This window comes from Aethalodelphis obliquidens, unplaced genomic scaffold, assembly GCF_003676395.1.
Source record: "Aethalodelphis obliquidens isolate GAN/ISIS:26980383/991018 unplaced genomic scaffold, ASM367639v1 scaffold15, whole genome shotgun sequence".
NCBI classification, from domain to species: domain Eukaryota; kingdom Metazoa; phylum Chordata; class Mammalia; order Artiodactyla; family Delphinidae; genus Aethalodelphis; species Aethalodelphis obliquidens.
Genome location: NW_020837959.1, coordinates 2,003,186 through 2,020,778, shown reverse-complemented (window position 1 = coordinate 2,020,778; position 17,593 = coordinate 2,003,186).

Here is a 17,593-nt window from a genome sequence, read left to right as displayed (position 1 = left end):
ACATTTAAAAGTAACCAATTAATAATTCATTCCATTTTCAAACTTGTTCAATATATTTTAACATTAAAAAAATTAGTTTGAATGATATAAACAAATGAATAAACATATCTCTGGGGAAACTCTCAAAGTAGCAGGAATAATGGAGTGAAAAGTTCATGTACAACCACCACCGTAACCAGGCCGGTGGGTCAGCTCAAGAAGTTGTGGGATATTTATCTACTCTCAAAGTACATCCCCACAAAATAGTTATCGATTACAGAGGAAGAAAAGAATCTGGCAGACACCCTCCTGACCAAGTGACCAATGTTCACGCCACGGCAACAGGACAGACAGACACCATGTGCCACCTGAAGGAACACAGGGACGCAGCACTCGTGTGAGTTACCTGCCCAAGAAGCCTAACCTAGCGTCAGGTCATGAGGAGTGGGGGACGTCCTACAAAATGACCCGCCCATAATCTCCCAAAATGTCAAGGTCATGGGAGTCAAAGACGATGAAGGAGGTTCCAGGCTGAAGAGATTAAAGAGGCATAAACCTGGGTGTGACACTACTATATATAAGATAGGTTACCCAAGGACCTACTGTAGACCACAGGGAACTCTACTCAATATCTTGTAATAACCTATAATGGAAAAGAATCTGAAAAAGAACATATATACATATATATATCTGAATCACTGTGCTGTGCACCTGAAACTAACACGATATTGTAAATCAACTATAAGTCTGGATCCTAGATTGGGTCCTTTGTCATAAAAAGCCATGGGGCAACGGAAGGAAATCCGGACAAGGGTCTTGGGTGAAGAGTCAGCAGGAACTCTTGTACTATTTGTGCAACATTTCTATAAACTCGAAACTGCTTCAGAATAAAATTTAAAATAGCACCGAGACAGCAACGACAACAAGGCTTGGAGCTGTGGCAGCGTCGCGCAGAGCCCCCGCCTGGCCGACCAGGACTCACGTCTCGGTCCGCGACTCGCTAGCTGTGTGACTTAGGGCAGTCTCCTTAGCGCCCCTGAGTCCCCTTCTTACGCCTCATCTGGAAAGTAGGGATAACACTAGTACCTCCCCATAGGGCTTCAGGAGGATTAAGTGTGATGACCTACATAGCAGCTCAGCTCCCACAGAAAGCGCTCAGTAAACAATGACCACGGTAAGCAGCATATTGGTTTCCCAGGGCTGCTGCAGCAAAGTACCTGCCACACGCTGGGCGGCTTCAACAACAGACGTTTAGTGTCTCACAGTCTGAGATCAAGGTGTGGGCACAGGCAGATCCTTGTGAGGCCACGAGGGACGATCTGCCCAGGCCTCTCCCAGCATCTGGTCATTTGCCGGCAACCTTTGGCAGCCTTGGCAACATCACCTGCTGCATCCCCTGGATGTCCGCCTTCAACCTCACATGGTGTTCTCCCTGTGGGACTATCTCCTTTGTATAAGGACACCAGTCACATTGGATGAGGGCCCAGCCTGACCCACTATGACCTCATTTTAACTAGTTACATCTGCAACCATCCCACTTCCAAATAAGGTCACACTCTGAGGTGTAGGGGGTTAGGGCTTCAGCATACGGATTTGGGGGCAGGATTCAGTGCATAACAAACGGTATGATCACGTAAGAGAGATCCAGTCCTTCCTCCCTGGATCAGTAACTGCAAGAAGTGTCTGGAGGGGTGAAAGTTTGTCACTCTTTGTTTGACTTTGTAACACTTTACAAAACACTCTAGCAGGCCAGTCTGACCTTTCGACAAAAGTAAAATTATTTGTGTTTCAGAGAAGTCTGCAATGGTCATTTGAAGTACCACGGAAACACCATGAACATCCCACCAGAAACAAGTTTGTTCTCCTGAGAAGAGGGTCAGTTGGGCTCTTCCAGGCTCTCTCCTTGGAGAAGTTTGCTTCTGTCTTGGTCCAGAGTGAGAATCTAATCAAGGAGTCGGGGCCGCCGCCAGTCCTTGAGGTCTGGATGCTGAGTGGTCCTGATGCAGGCGGCCCTGGGCTGCTGCATCCACACAGAGGGAGAGCAGAGGCTCCGGTTCTCCAGGAGTTCTTGGGTGTCTCATTTGGCCAAGAGCCGGAAGCACGGCTTCAGCTAAACTATGCTCTGGCCTAGGCACACTGGTCTGTTTGCACATCCTGTGGGTGGACACAGGTTCAGCCTCCAAAAATGAAGCCGCAGGACAGCCATGGAGGAGACTCAGGTCAGTTCCCCAGACGCATTTACCCACAAGTGGGAGGGGTAAGCCGGTGGTTCTCAGCCCTGCCTGGGAGCGTGTGCGCGTGTGCGTGTGGGTGTGCTTGAGCACTTGTGTGCTTCCTATGACCTTTTAGTTCAAGGTCACCAAAAAAGGACTATTCCCTATCGATTTCTCTTCCCTAGCCTGTTGACAATCCCTGACAGTTTTGCCCAGAGCAATGTCTTCTCTGGGATAAGCTCTCCCTCTGAGCCTGGGAAGGGCGGCCCATCTACTTGCTCATCAGGCATTACCTGAGGTCTCTTCCTGCCCTTCTCAGCTCCCCGTCTGGACGCCGTCCTCCACTGAGACTCTGAGGCCAGAATCGTCCGGCAGCTGACCTGTCGCCTCAATTTTCTCATCTGGAAAATGGGTCTGACTGATTTACAGCAAGAACAAGAACCCTTCGGGGTTTTGTGAGGGAACATGAGTTAATACGAGTGTGTTCGATTTATAATGCTGTTTGGTATCTTATGGAAGCTCCATTAGTGAACCAGTACAGTCTCAGGATTTCTTGCCTCATAATTTAAACTTTAGCAACAATAGAAACACTTGTCTGCTCCCCAGGAGTCCTGGGGACTCCTGGACTCTGGCTCTGAACTGACGCTGATTCCAGGAGACCCCAGACTCAGCGCGGCCACCCGTCAGAGTCGGGGCTTCTGGAGGGCAGATGGCCGATGAGCTTTAGCTCAGGTCCCTCTCACAGTGGGCACCGGGTCCCCAGACCCGTCTTGTGGTTATCAGCCCAGGTCTGGGATGCGTCCGTGGAATAGACACTCAGCCTCCAGCAGAGTCCGCAGCTGGGCTCACCCAGCACGATGCCGTGCACGTCACGGGTTCTCAGAAAATTGTGGGACAGAAGAGAATCAACAGGGCTATGATGTTTTTGAAACGGTTGAGAGCACAGGGGCCTGTCACCCCTGAGTTTTGCTTGTGGCTGGTGGCTCAGTGCTGAGCGTCTGTCCTGGCTGCGGTCCTGCTTCGTCTCGCCTGATCCGGGCGCCACCCTCAGCGAGGCATCCGTGGGGCCTCGGCGGCTCGGGTCCACAGTGAGGTGGGCTTCCTTCCAGAAGCTGCAGTTGCCACAGCTGCTGCCCTGCCCTCACGTCTAACTGTCTCATTCATGTCGTTTGGATTCTTCACCGTGTCCCCAAACCACCCCCGTTAAATTAGGTCATCTTAGAACATTTGCTGTTCTCTATCAACCACTTGGGAAGAAAAGATTCTGAGGCTGTGAATTCACTTGGGTTCCATTTCCTCTGTTTACTGCTCCCTCTATCCTGATGTGGGGATGTCACCCCATATTTTTAGGACACACTCCTGCACAACAATGACACGTCAGTTTGAACTCCTCTGCAGTGGCACGGGGCTGAGACTGAATTCTCCTGTTTCATCTTAAGGCCTTGCAAAGAGTAAACAGAAACTTTAAACTGAAAGATGGCAGGTTAGCAGTTTATTTGATATTTCTTGTTCCATAAAATGGAAACCATCACATTTTATCTCTTTACTTATTATATACGTACTTTTCCAATCTCCTATAAATACGTAAGCAACTTCATTATAAATCAAATATGAACTTCACGTTTAGGGAGAAAAGCCTCCAAGATGTTCTGCATTCTGCCGTCAGAATCAGAGAGACTGAGGCCAACTCTTGTATTTCAACAAATTGAAAAGCAGAGAAGTAGGAATTTGCCCAAGATTCCATAAAACGTGATGTCACGTCATTGATTTTAAAGCACTCAGTTTACATAGGAAATGTGTAATGAGACCTGAAAAGGGTAAAAGCATGAACAACAATGTGGGTAAAACACGGGCACCATGAGGACACAGACCACGTCCCGCTGGTCCTCAGGATGCGCCCAGCCCTGGCACCATGCCTGACACGTAGCAGGTGCTCAAGAAAGATTTGTTAGATTGTTACTTAATAGACACCAGAGAATAGCCCAGTCACCAGCTCAGCTGCTATCGCTCATCTAAGTGTTGACTCTGCAGAATGGGAAATCCCATTTCTTGCCCACAAGAAAACGCTGATTTATTGCGATGATCGGTTATAAAATGGAGATACGAGCTGAGAAAACGCAAAGCACAGCAGGATGCATCTGGAGCGCCTTGTGTACACCTTCTGTGCTCTGCTGTTTAAAATATGTTTTAAAAAGCCTTTAGCTTTCTCTCTTTGTTGGGAATAGAATTTAGACCTCAAGATATCTACAAGGTGGGAAAACTCACCTTCCACGCCAGTCACATTGGACGAAGGGCCCACACCGCTCGGATATGAGCTCATCTTAACTCATGACATCTGCGGAGACCCTCTTTCCAGGTAAGGCCATATTCCCAGGTATTGGGGGTTGCGACGTGAACACATCCTTTTAGGGACAGAGTTCAGCCCATAATGTGCATCATGAGGGCCCCTTACCCCTCCCTTGGGTTGTGCGGTGACCTCAGAGGCTCCCAGCTCAGGGCAGCCCCTGCCCTCCCTCAGGACCAAACTGGCCTCAGGTCCCTCAGTGCCCGCTTCTCCCCCATCCTCCGGAATCTGCCGCTCCCCACCCGCCAAGTGTTGACCTGGGACCCCTTCCTTCTTCGCAGCCCCGGAGGGTCCCCTGGGACCCGGTTGCTTTTGTCTTGTCTCCTTGGAAAATAAAAGATGTAGTGGCCTCGGTGAGGTGTCTTCACTTTCTTCAAGGCATCTCCTCCCCCTCCGCTCATGCTTTTTTGTGGAGACATGAAGGGTGACTGCCCCCTGGGGGTCAGGGGGCACTGGCCAGTGAGCCCTACAGTGAGAGCTGGCACTGACCACTGGGGGCGCCCGAGGATGACTACCCCGGTTCCCCATGAGTCATCCGTTACACATGGTTCCTTAGAGTTCCCTCCCAGTGATGTCGTGGAAAATGGGAACGAGGGGAAACCGGGAAAGGGAGAATAAAATGCACTGAGAGCAAGAGGTAGGAAGAAATAGTAGAATAAAGGATTTAAGCAGAGGGGAAGAGAAGAAATGTCGCAAAGAGACAGAACAGGGGAAGCGTTCATGAAACTAATTATACGGGAATAGGCAGTTTATTAAAAACTCCTGCAAGGCTTTCTTGTTAAAAGTGAACATAAAACAATAAGCCAATCACAAAAAGACAAATCCTGTATGACTCCACTTTTATGAGGTCCTGGAGTCGCTAAACTGCGCAACTGACGCATGAGCGGGCGGCAGAACAGAGAAGGATGCAGCCACGGGCTCCCCTGTGGGGCGACAGCATCGCGTCCAGCGTGGGGGCTGAGGGGTTTGGACCATGACCACGCAGACGGTGAAATGAGGGAAATAGACGTTCTGAAACGAAGATGCAGTCAGTACAGCTCTTTCCACGTATCAGATACCATTTTTACAACCCTGACCTCTTTTCCACCTTTTCTACTAAACTCTAATGCTGATTTATAACTCCTACGAGCAAAGATGGGTGTCAGAGCTCCCAACCCTTGATCTATTCTCCTGTATTGATTCTACCTGCACTTACTGCTGACGGCCAATAGGGGGTGTTAATCAACAGCTTTATTTCTATTCTGCTCATTGATATCTTAATTAAAAAACATAGATATGTGTCAAATTTCAACACATTTATTAAAACATAAATATTTAACTCCTTGAATCGCATGGGACTTTTATCACTCTCATTAAATTCACTTATGCATTCTTTAGTCTCAAAACTAATTTTCCTAATGTCTACAAATACACTTTGAAGGATATAGATGTATTTTAAAGTCAACATTTAAATGGAAACATAGCATGTGTACAGAAAAGTTCACAAATCCCAAATGTACCGCTGGAAGAATTTTTCCAAAGGCAACACATCTGTGGGACCACTGGGGCAACATACAGGATGCTACCTGGCAATCCCCTCATTACCCCTTCCTAGCCATCACCCCCTCAAAGTGCTCTTTTTCTTTTTTTGGCCACACTGTGAGGCTTGCGGGATCTTGGTTCCTCAGCCAGGGATCGAACCTGTACCCTTGGCGACGACAGCGCAGGGTCTTAACCACTGGGCCGCTGGGGAATTCCCAGAGTGAGTGATCTTCTGATTGGCTTCATCATAGGGTAATCTTGCTGTTCTTAAACACTGAATAAAGTGTATTATATTGTGTGTCTGGATTCTTCTTAATATTATGTTCATGAGATTGTCCATGTTCTGAGTGAAGCAATATTACATGGTAGTATGTATGTAGTATACAGGTAGTATGTATGTAGTATACATGTAGTATGTATGTAGTGTGTTCATACATCATTGCACTATAGCGTTCTTCTGTCTGAATATACCGCAGTCATTTATCCGGCTATGACCAGCAGGTAGCTGGGCTGCCCCCAGGCCGGGCTGTTATGACTGACGCGGTTCTGAACGTTTTGCACACATGTTTTGGTGCACGTATGTTTGCATTTCTGAGAAGTGTATATTTAGGAGTAGAACTGCTGAACAGGTTTCCAGAAAGGTGGTACCGATTTACATTCCCACCGGCTGCAATTTGTCTCTCCACACATCCTCACCAACATTTGATATCGTAAACCAATTTTATTTATTTATTTATTTATTTGCGGTACGCGGGCCTTTCACCGCTGTGGCCTCTCCCGCTGCGGAGCACAGGCCCCGGACGCGCAGGATCAGCGGCCATGGCTCACGGGTCCAGTCGCTCCGCGGCATGTGGGATCCTCCTGGACCGGGGCTCGAACCCACGTCCCCTGCATCGGCAGGACTCTCAACCACTGCGCCACCAGGGAAGCCCAAATTTCCTTCCTTTTTAAGGCTGAATAGTATGCCACTGTATAGATGGACTACATTTTGTTTATTCATTCATCTGTTGATGGACACTTGGGTTTTCTCCATCTTTTGGCTGTTGTGAATAGTGCTGCTATGAACATGGGTGGACAAGTATCTGTCTGAGTTCCATCTTTAAATTCTTTTGGATACATACCCTCAGAAGTGGAATTGCTATGGCAATTCTGTTTAATTTTTTGAGGCACCACCATACTGTTTGCCACAGTGGCTGCACCATTTCACATTCCCGTGTTAAGAATCCTAATTGTGGGGTTTCCCTGGCAGCGCAGTGGTTAAGAACCCACCTGCCAATGCAGGGAACACGGGTTCGAGCCCTGGTCCGGGAAGATCCCACATACCGCGGAGCAGCTAAGCCCGTGCACCACAACTACTGACTGAGCCTGCATTCTAGAGCCTGCGAGCCACAACTACTGAAGCCCACGCGCCACAACTACTGAAGCCTGCACGCCTAGAGGCCGTGCTCTGCAACAAGAGAAGCCCATGCACTGCAAGGAAGAGTAGCCCCCGCTCGCCACAACTAGAGAAAGCCTGTGCGCAGCAATGAAGACCCAACACAGCCAAAAATAAATAAAAATAAAATAAATAAATTAAAAAACAAAAGAATCCTAATTGTGTTCCCAGGGCCTTTCTTTTCTTTCTTTGAAGGTTTTTAATTATAAGTTCAATTTATTTGATATAAAGCTATTCAGATTTTTTTTTTTTTTTTTTTTTTTTTGTGGTATGCGCGGCTCTCTCTGTTTTGGGCTCTCCCGTTGCAGAGCACAGGCTCCGGACGCGCAGGCCCAGCGGCCATGGCTCACGGGCCCAGCCGCTCCGCGGCATCTGGGATCTTCCCGGACCGGGGCACGAACGCGCGTCCCTTGCATCGGCAGGCGGACTCTCAACCGCTGCGCCACCAGGGAAGCCCTCAGATGATTTCCTGAATGAGTTTTGTTAGTTTTAGTCTTTCATGTAATTTGTCCGTTTAACATACATTATCTTTGCATATAACTCATTGCTGTTTCTTTCTGTGAACAAGGTTCTTCAGCCCTTGCACGGATAAAATTAGTGCTTGCGATGCCCACTAGGGGGTCTTGGGCGCCACAGGTATTTAGACTCGTGAGGGTACCCGGGGCCTCGCGCAGAGGACGCGGGCAGGAGCGCATCGACACGGGGGCCCAGAGCAGAGTCTGGCACCTTCCCTCGGGAGGCGTCCTCGCAGCGGCCCACGCAGCCGTCTGGGGACTGTCCTCTGCCCCGCCCCACCCCACAAGGCTCAGTTCAAGCGCGAGGAAAGAAGACTTAGGCAGGCGGAATGTAGAGCAACGCAGATCCTGCACAGGCACTGCTGTCCCTGTAACAGCTTAGGGGTAGTTTCCAGGGCGTTCTGACCACCCCCGGGTCACCTTGTTGGTGAGGAGAAGACACGTGCCCTAAACCCTGGGCAGCGGCTCACGAGTCAGCGATGCTCCCAGCAGCGGTGGCGGTGGGAGTGGGGGGAGAGCACACAGCCGGCAGGGCCCCATGGGGGCTTCACGAGGGAGCAGAACGAATCCGGGGGCTGGGAGAGGCAGACCCTGCAGTAACAAGACGCTGGCGACCCCTGGTTCCCGAGGGGGACGCGACTGACTTGTTTGAATAATCCCAGGGGCGGGCAGGGAGGTTGAGGATGGGGGTTGGGGGGGCCGGGTGCAGCTGCTCCAGCTGGTGGGGGAACTAGCCGGGAGGGGGGCCTTTCCTGCTGGGGGGGGGTGCAGGGGGCACAGCTGGCGAGGACAGGGCAGCTCATGATCAGACCTTTGGGGCCCCGTGAGCCTCAAAGGCATCAAGGCAGCACGTGGAATTTTAGGTCTTGTAATACACGGGGCGCCGACACGCCCAGTTAGGTGTCACCCCGCTGGGGCCCCCAGTCCAGAGGCAGGGCAGTGATTTCCATCATAAGTGATGTTACCTGGTGACACAGGTGACACCCGGATAAAGCTTTCAGGGGAGCACAGCTGGGAAGTTAACCCAAGGTCACATTTCCACAGCAACGGAGAAACCTTTAACAAAAATGCCCTTTGTCTCAGGCTGGCGATAGGAACTATTTATACACGGATACGTAAATTAATCGAAAAGTAAAATGGCCCCATCCACCTCCATCATTTCCAGAAGTATTTTTTTATACTTAATACTCAGTTATAAAAATTGGTATCCTGCGTTGTTCTCATCAGTTGTGAACTAAAAAAAATTATAATGATACAATCTAGAATAAATGTTTTTGACACCTACAGCTTTTTGATCACATTTAATAATATGTATTTCTATTTATATCTGTATTTTGTATGCAGAGAAGTCTACTCGAGTGATTAGTAAAAGTCTTTCTAATATACAAGTATATTACATTAAGATTAAAAGTGTATTACATCAGACAAACAGCAACGTCAGCACACATTACACTTGTTGTACAGCCTGCCTGTTTCCCTTATTTTTGGATATCGTATCCGGGCGTTTAGTGTCTCTCTCTCTCTCTCTCTCATTTTTTTTCCTTTTAGGGCTCCAAAGCAATTAATTATTTCTAATTTTTGTTATTACAAATAATGCTATAATAAGTAACCTCTTACATATGTTATTTCACATTTGGTGAGAATATATCTGAAGGTTAAATTGAAAGTCCTAGAAGTGGAATTACTGATTTAAAGTGTGCTTTTATAATTTTGAAAGACATTGCCATACTATACTGGTCAGAAGTTGTGTCAATATACTCCACTTTCTGTGGAGAAAGTATATTAAAACATACAATTTTAAGGGGAAAAAGTAAAATTAGACTTTTAAAGAACTTGTCAGTGCATTTTTTTTAATCAGTGCATTTTTTAATGGATATGGTGGGTGTTTATCTCTAACTATAATTTTTATTGTTAGAGATTCCATTGAATACCATTAAAGGAGTGACCTGATTTTATTTTTAAGCCAGTGTTTATGACACACTGAACATTACACCCTTTGCAACAATTTTAACTTACAAATAAACTTTTAGAAATCAAATTAAAAGTTTGCAAGGCTATACTAATTTTTCATGAGTAAAAGTATATGAAAACCACTGCTCCGAACCCCAGCTTATACCTGGTGTGGTGGCTGGGTTTTGGGGTGTGACAGGGCCAGTACCAAACACATCAGCAACCAGCCGTGTCTGGATACAAGTGCTTCCCCTTTTCTCAAGTAGCTGACCCGAGGGTCTCCCGGCCTCAGGACGGCTGTAAGTGCACCTGTGCTGGACGCATCTGTTATTTTGTAACAGTAAACATTAGCTTGAGGACAGAACATTAAAAACTATTAAGCTGTAAGATATACAGGCACAGGGAGAATAATTTACTGTGCCAATTTCAAGTCTCATTCCGTGAGTCTGGGTTTTGGACGTCTAGGTTACTAATAAATTCCTTATGTAAAAATGGGTGTACACAGCTTAGCTTTGGTATATCCTCATTATGAAGATTGCCCACATAGCTTGAGTTTTCTTCTACATGACAGAAAAGTCACTGAGCTGACCAGTAGGTCAATCCAATACGTTTACCCATCCTATCAGCTTGTTCAGAAGCTGCAGACTGCCTCGTACGGAATAAGGTAAGGGTTGCTATGACTGAAGATAGGTTCTCTTGCTCCTGGGTCTGTGTTGAAACACGCGCCCCCGCCTCTTTCCCCGACACCCTCATACCCACCAGCCACCCAGCCCTAGAGGATGGAGGGATTCCGTGGTGCCCAGGACAGGCGTACTCCCCCTGGTTAATGACAAAGAGCCGAGAGAGGCCAGACGCAGGGTGTGCGCCGCTCGCCACCACTGGCTGCAAGCCCGCCGTGGGGGGTCCCAGTCTCCCCACCCCAGGCCAGTGTCGAACTCTTCACAGGAGAAACAAGAGGGCGGGGCCCGTTTTCAGCCCAGGGCGGGGCAGAGCAGTCTTGCCAGCACGTGGTTACTTACCTGTAGAAACACTCTGAAGCGTGGACCCAAACTTCCAGGACCAGAAACCAGACCTTGGCCGTGGGCAGAAAGGGTGGCTCCAGCCGGCCACACCCTCCAGGCGCACACTCGGAACGCCAGCTTGTTCACTAAGCTAGAAGGTGGCGCGTGGCGTGTGGGGACCAGCCCTCAGGTCTCCTCGCCGCACAGGAGTCCCCTCTTGGGAGCACGACCCTCGCGCCCAGTGCCCCCTCGGTCCCCTGTCCCTGGCCACGCCCACCCCTCTGGTCCCGAGCCCAGGACAGCTTCCTGCTCATGCGCCCACGTTCCAGCTTCGTGCTGACCATCCCATGTTGTCAGAACGTTCTCTTTCACGGAAGAGAGTCTGCAGTTTATTAATAAGTTGGCTTCAGTAGGATGAAAAAGGAAAGAGCCTTTATTCCTTCTCTCCAGCCCCTTTAAGCCGCTCTGTCTGCCCTCTTCTTGCGGGCAGCCCAGAAACACGCTGCAGGAGATCTAGGGCAGAGGGCGTCGCTTTTCTGGTCCTTGTCAGGTGTTAACAAAGGATCACATTTTTGGGGCATAAAAAATTCCCGGTCCACTCTACTATGAAGGCTTCCACTTCTTATTCAGCTAGAAACCGCTCTCCTCCCCCAGCCTGGTCCCAACCGTGACCCAGGATGCAGAGGGGTAGGGGCGCTGTGCTTCTAGCAGGTTCCCACCTGGATCCCCTCCCCTCCCCTGCCACGCGCTTGCATGGGGATTGGTACCTCCTGCCAATAGAAGGGCCCGGGTGGGCCCTTTGAGATGGCCCCGAGGGAACCTCCTGCCTGCAGGTCCCTGGCGTGCACCTGGCCTGTTCCTGAGCCTCAGAAGGACCCCCTCCTCCCGCCGAGACCACACTTTTGCTGTCACCTCACCTCTCCAGAGGTCTGCTTCAGAGGTGAGCCTCTCTGAGGCACCAAGTCCGGACACAGGGTCCTGGTCCAGCGCCGGTCTCACCGCTCAGATGAGTCAGCTTGGGTGCCTGTCACTACACCCCCCAACCCGGGGAGTGGATGAAGCTCTGAGTGGCCCCAGGTGCCCTTTCTTGCCTTCGGGCAGAGCCTCGGCCCCCCCTTCCAGAGGAGGCTCCCCAGCTCTCTCTGACACCCCCCCCGATTCCCGGCCTCCCCTTTTCGGCCGGGATGAAGGGGGCTGGCAGCACCCTGGCTCCGGGCGCCCCCAGCACCTTACTTTAGAATGTGGGATCCCTACCAGGCGTTTCTCTGCAGCAGCCCTTGTTTCTTCCCTTTGCTTGTCGACGTTTCCGGTAGGCTCTTATCCTACCCCACACAGCCCTGCTCCGTATCTCCTGTGGAACCGTCCTCAGCTCCCTGCGTCTACACCACCCTAGGCCTGACTTGGACTGGATGTCTCACTCTCCAGGATCCTGTGTCAGCCCGGGTGCTGCAGGAGGATGAAGCCACACAGGCTGTCCGAACGGACAGGATGAGTCTACGGGATGGGCTGCCGAGTAGGAGGTGTGGGAGGATGGCCGAGGCACAGGGGTGCTGGGGGGAGGGGCAGGGGGGCTGTGAGAGGGACGCGGCAGGGACGCGGGGCTGTGGTGGGCGGCCCAGAGGCTCAGCCCTCTGGCTGGGGTCTGCCCAGCGGGGTGGTGCCCGGACAGCTGGGAGTGCGGGCATAACTGAAGACAGGCAGCAGCCCACGCCTGGTGCAGGGGTGGCAGGGGCAGTGAGCGCAACGTGCCACCTTCCAGCCCTGCTGGGCCAGCCGACAAGCATGCACTGCAGGTGCAGCAGCCCCGGGGCAGGGAGGATCCCTTTCTAGGGAATCAGGCAGTCCCGCTCTCTATCTGCGTGTCCCCAGGCACCATCACGCGGTGGCAACACCCGGGCTGTCTCCCGACCTTGGGAATGATTACACGCTCATGTACGGCATCCCAGCTCCTCGGGAGCGGTCCCTGCGGCCCTGTCCCACTGCTCAGCAGTCACGGTGGCCACAATCTGGCTTTAGTTCATACACACTTGGTTCCCACTCTTCGCATTTCCTATCTCATGGATGTTTGCCAAGCTCTTTCCCAATCATGTGAACATCTTCCTGCTTCTTACGTTAATAGATGCTGCTGCTATGAAAGCACGTGTGTCTGTGTTACGTTCCCCTCACTGGACGTGTGTCCTAACCCTCACCCTTTACTCGGAGGCCATCTCCACCTTCCAGTGAGGTCACCTGGTACCCAAACCACGTGTCCCTGCAACATCCCTGCCAGCCTGTGCTCTGGGCCTCTCCATCTGCCCCACCACCATTCTTTCTTTCTTTATTTTTTTTGCGGTACGCGGGCCTCTCTGCTGTGGCCTCTCCCGTTGCGGAGCACAGGCTCCGGACGCGCAGGCTCAGCGGCTGTGGCTCACGGGCCCAGCTGCTCTGCGGCATGTGGGATCTTCCCGGACCGGGGCACGAACCCGTGTCCCCTGCATCGGCAGGCGGACTCTCAACCACTGCGCCACCAGGGAAGCCCCATTCTTGATCCTTGTGGTTGATTCCTGTTCTACTGGACTCGTAATTCCAGCCGTATTTTCTCAACTCTGCTGTGAATCCACATTTTACTTCATCACCTTCCTCTCTGCTTGGTTTCCGTGAGCTAAGAGGACCTTCTCCATCAGAAACTGCTCTGTGGGGACTGAGGCTTTTCCACACAAGGCTAATTCGCTCACTGTTCAGGCAGCATCTTAATGAAGTTTAGTAACTGGATAAGCACGTAAGGCCTTGTTCCCTAAGGGACTTCTCTATTTTCAATCTTCAATAATTTGTGGCTTCTAAAAATTGGGTTCCAATTAATCAAACCCATGATTCATTTGAGGTGCTTTTCTCTGCAATAAGTCAAAAGGACAGAAAATGGGGCAATTAAAAACGTTTCCAGTCTTCCCCGGTGGCGCAGTGGTTGACAGTCCGCCTGCTGATGCAGGGGACACAGGTTCGTGCCCAGGTCCGGGAGGATCCCACATGCCGCGGAGCGGCTGGGCCCCTGAGCCACGGCCACTGGGCCTGCGTGTCCGGAGCCTGTGCTCTGCAATGGGAGAGGCCACAACAGTGAGAGGCCCGCTTACCGCAAAAAAAAAAAAAAAAAAAATTTCCTTTTGGAAGTAGACTTTACATCCAAATGGATGAAACCATTTATAAAGCAGAAAATGTTCATGTAAGATGGATTTTGTTGCGCTCGTATAAAATATGACAGCAGCTAATTACGCCACCAAATATTTATTTGTTGGCTTCTGTTCTTTTTCAAAAAGTACTTCTCCAACAGAAAAATATTTTTAGGTTTTGCAGGAAATATAGGTTAAAAAAAATCAATGGGTATTTTAAAATAAAAATCAAAGCACCGCCTACTTTTAGGGTCACTGTTTATTTCAGGCTTATAGCAGATTCACAGAGCCCTGGCACCCAGATCTACTCCTGTCTCTGGTGTTTTGTATATATTTTATATTTTTATATACTATCCAGGCGGGGGCACTGAGAACGATACCCACTGGTATCCCCAAACTAACTTCACATGAGGTAAGAAACAGATTTGTGAAACATTCTGTTTTCTAAAATCCTTGTCTATTACAACCTCATCACAATTTACACAAACAAAAATGACTGGAATAGTTTAATCTTAGTGCCTGTTGCTTTTGTCTAAGTAGGTTTGCTCAGCCACAGAAGCTGTTAGGCGTGTGTGTCTTCTGCTCACAGTTGCTCTCGAGCCAGCATGGTCTTGACCTGAGGCCCGTGGACACACTCCAGGGAATCCCACAGCCCTCTGACATTCCCTGCCTCCAAGGAGGGTTTCTTAGTTTCCATCAGATCTCAAAGGGCTTCTTAAGCCCAAGACCTTACAGAGCCAGTGTGAAAAGCCTGCCTGAGAACCTCGGATTCATTCTCCTCCTGGAGATAAGAAAGGTGTGGAAGCCTTTCAGCCCCGGTGAGGTTCTGATACCAGCCAGAGAGTTAACTCTGTGCCCAACATAAACTGTGCTTTGTTTCCATGAACCCGTGACAGAGACTCACTCAGTGCAGGGTGACGGGGGGTGAGGGATTAGTGCAGGGAAGGAGATCACAGGACAGTGAGGTGAGGGGAGGATGGGGTGCTGGAGGGATCCCTAAAGGCTGGGAGTGCGGTGGGGGTGATGGGTGAGAGGGTGGGGAGAACCGAGGATGTGTTAGCGGAGGACAGGAAGGGACCAGTGGAGGAGAGAGGAGATGGCAAAGAGGGGGAGGTTAGCAGAACACCGTCCAGAGGACGGGCAAGAGCTCAGTGTGACAAACAGACTGCAAATCTGAGTTAGTACGACACGCACGTTCCAGAAAGAAGGGAATGCAGAATCAGAGTGAAGCGTTTGAACAGGGCGGAAATACCAAGAGTGGCTGTGAAACGAGAAGAGAGGGCTGCCAATCCCCAGGAACCTCCTGAATCTCCCGTTAGCTCTCTGCTTGGGCCACAAAATCATGCAACAATCATTTTAGCCACCATAGATCCCCTTATTGTGAAGGGGAGTATGTTTCCTCTCAAAATATACTTTCTTTCCTAAAATTATAAACATGAGACAAAAACAGGCTTAAGGAGTTTCAAGTACAACACAAAAATGACTTCCTGAATCTAAAAGAAAAATGTAATTGCTGAATCGGAGGAGAAGAACACCCACATTGTTGGACTAGAATATAAAATGGAAGACATACCTCAAAGCACAGAGGAAAAATATAGAATAGAAATCACGAGGGGAAAAAAGCAACATAGAAAATACGTAAAGAAGGGTTAACAGGAAAATAAGAGAGGCTCCAGGATGTTTAAAAAAAAAAAAAAAGAGGAGATGAAGGAAAGGTATTAAATATAAGTAATTTAAGAAGATTTCCCTAAGCTGCAGAGAGATGCGAGTCAGGAGTTTGAAAAGGCCATCAAGGTCCAGGCAAGAATGAGGATAAATACATGTGTGTGTACACACGCACACACACACACACACACACACGGGGAGTACACACACACACGGGGAGTACACACACACACACACCTTGATCATATCCTGATGAAAATCCTAATCTCTAACAATAAAGAGGAAAATCCTACAAGTTTCTAGACCAAAAGAAAAAGTTACCTACGAGAATAAAAGGATCAGACTAGCAGACTCCCGCTCTGCAACACTAGAAGCTGCGGGACAATGGGAGAGCACCTGGATGGGATACTTCCATCCTAGTATTCCATCCAGATACTAGGATCAAAAGAGGACTCATCCTAGTAATTCTATACCCAGCCAAGATCCCATTCACTGTTGGGGGATAAAGGTATTTTTACATGCATGGGTGAAATAAAATCATCTATCACCTGTGCCCTGTTAGAGGTAGATATCTGAGACATGACACCAACAGCACACAAACCTTAGAATGCATGAAGGGAGGGGTAAACAAGTGGTGATGAGCAGTGACATATAGACACACACGCACACACGCCCATGTGTGTAATACAAGTGCTCAATAAAGACTCCTGGAAAAGAAGGTATATCCTACAATAGATAGCTAAACTGATTGCAAAATATGGGCATTTGGGGTAAAGGAAGGGGAGCAGGCAAAGCTCTCCAGTGGTTTCTGTGAAAGCGCGGGGTTGAGGCAGATGAAGAGGAGGTGGCACGAGCATTCTCCGAGTCTCATCTTTAAAAAAAAAAAAAAAAAATTATTTATCTGGCTGCGCTAGGTCTTAGTTGTGGCACACGGAATCTTCATTACAGTATGCAGGGTCCTTGGTTGCGGCATTCGGGATCTAGTTCCCCAACCGGGGATCGAACCGGGCCCCCTGCACTGGGAGCGTAGAGTCTTAACTGCTGGACCACCAGGGAAGTCCCCCAAGTCTCATCTTATGGGGCGGGTGGTGAGCAGGTAGAAAACAGAGCGTGTTGGTGGGGAAATAGTGTGTCATGGCATCTCACCGTAAAAGGTAAGGGTATACGAGCCTGACTACAAGCCAAGATAGGAAAGATGACCATTTGTTAAATGGAAAACGATGATGCAATTTTGAATTTGAAAACAATGGACAAAAAATGGAATGAAGAGCCATTTGGACACACCAGTCAACACATAGAAGAGGAAAAGTAAAGTAAAGTAAAAAATAATCTATTTAAAATAACAGGGACAAAATAAAGTCTATCAGTCAGTACACTAAACATAAATGGACTTATTTTCTTATTTAAAAAAACCAGACACTGTCAATGAGGCACAAAAAATAAACCCATTTATGCTCTTTACACAATCTAATTGACTTAAGGCATAATTTGTAAAAAAAAAGATAAACGTTTTCAATTAACCTGTGCTTTGAACATCTCAAATGTGTGAGATTTAGGGAAAACTTGATCTTAACATCTATGTCTTTGACAACTAGATGTATCTCATAGGAAAGGCGGGACAAGACTCAACAGTTCAGCGGGGGAGAGTGTGACTCCAAAGGGACAGCGGCAGGGACTTTTGCTGCGGCGACGGATCAGTTCTGCAGCCCAATTGTGGTGGTGATGACACCACCTACACACGCGGTGGAGTTGATAGAAGTACATACAAAAAATACATATAAAACCTGGTGAAATCCAATAATGTCTGTAGGTTAGCTGATAGTGTTA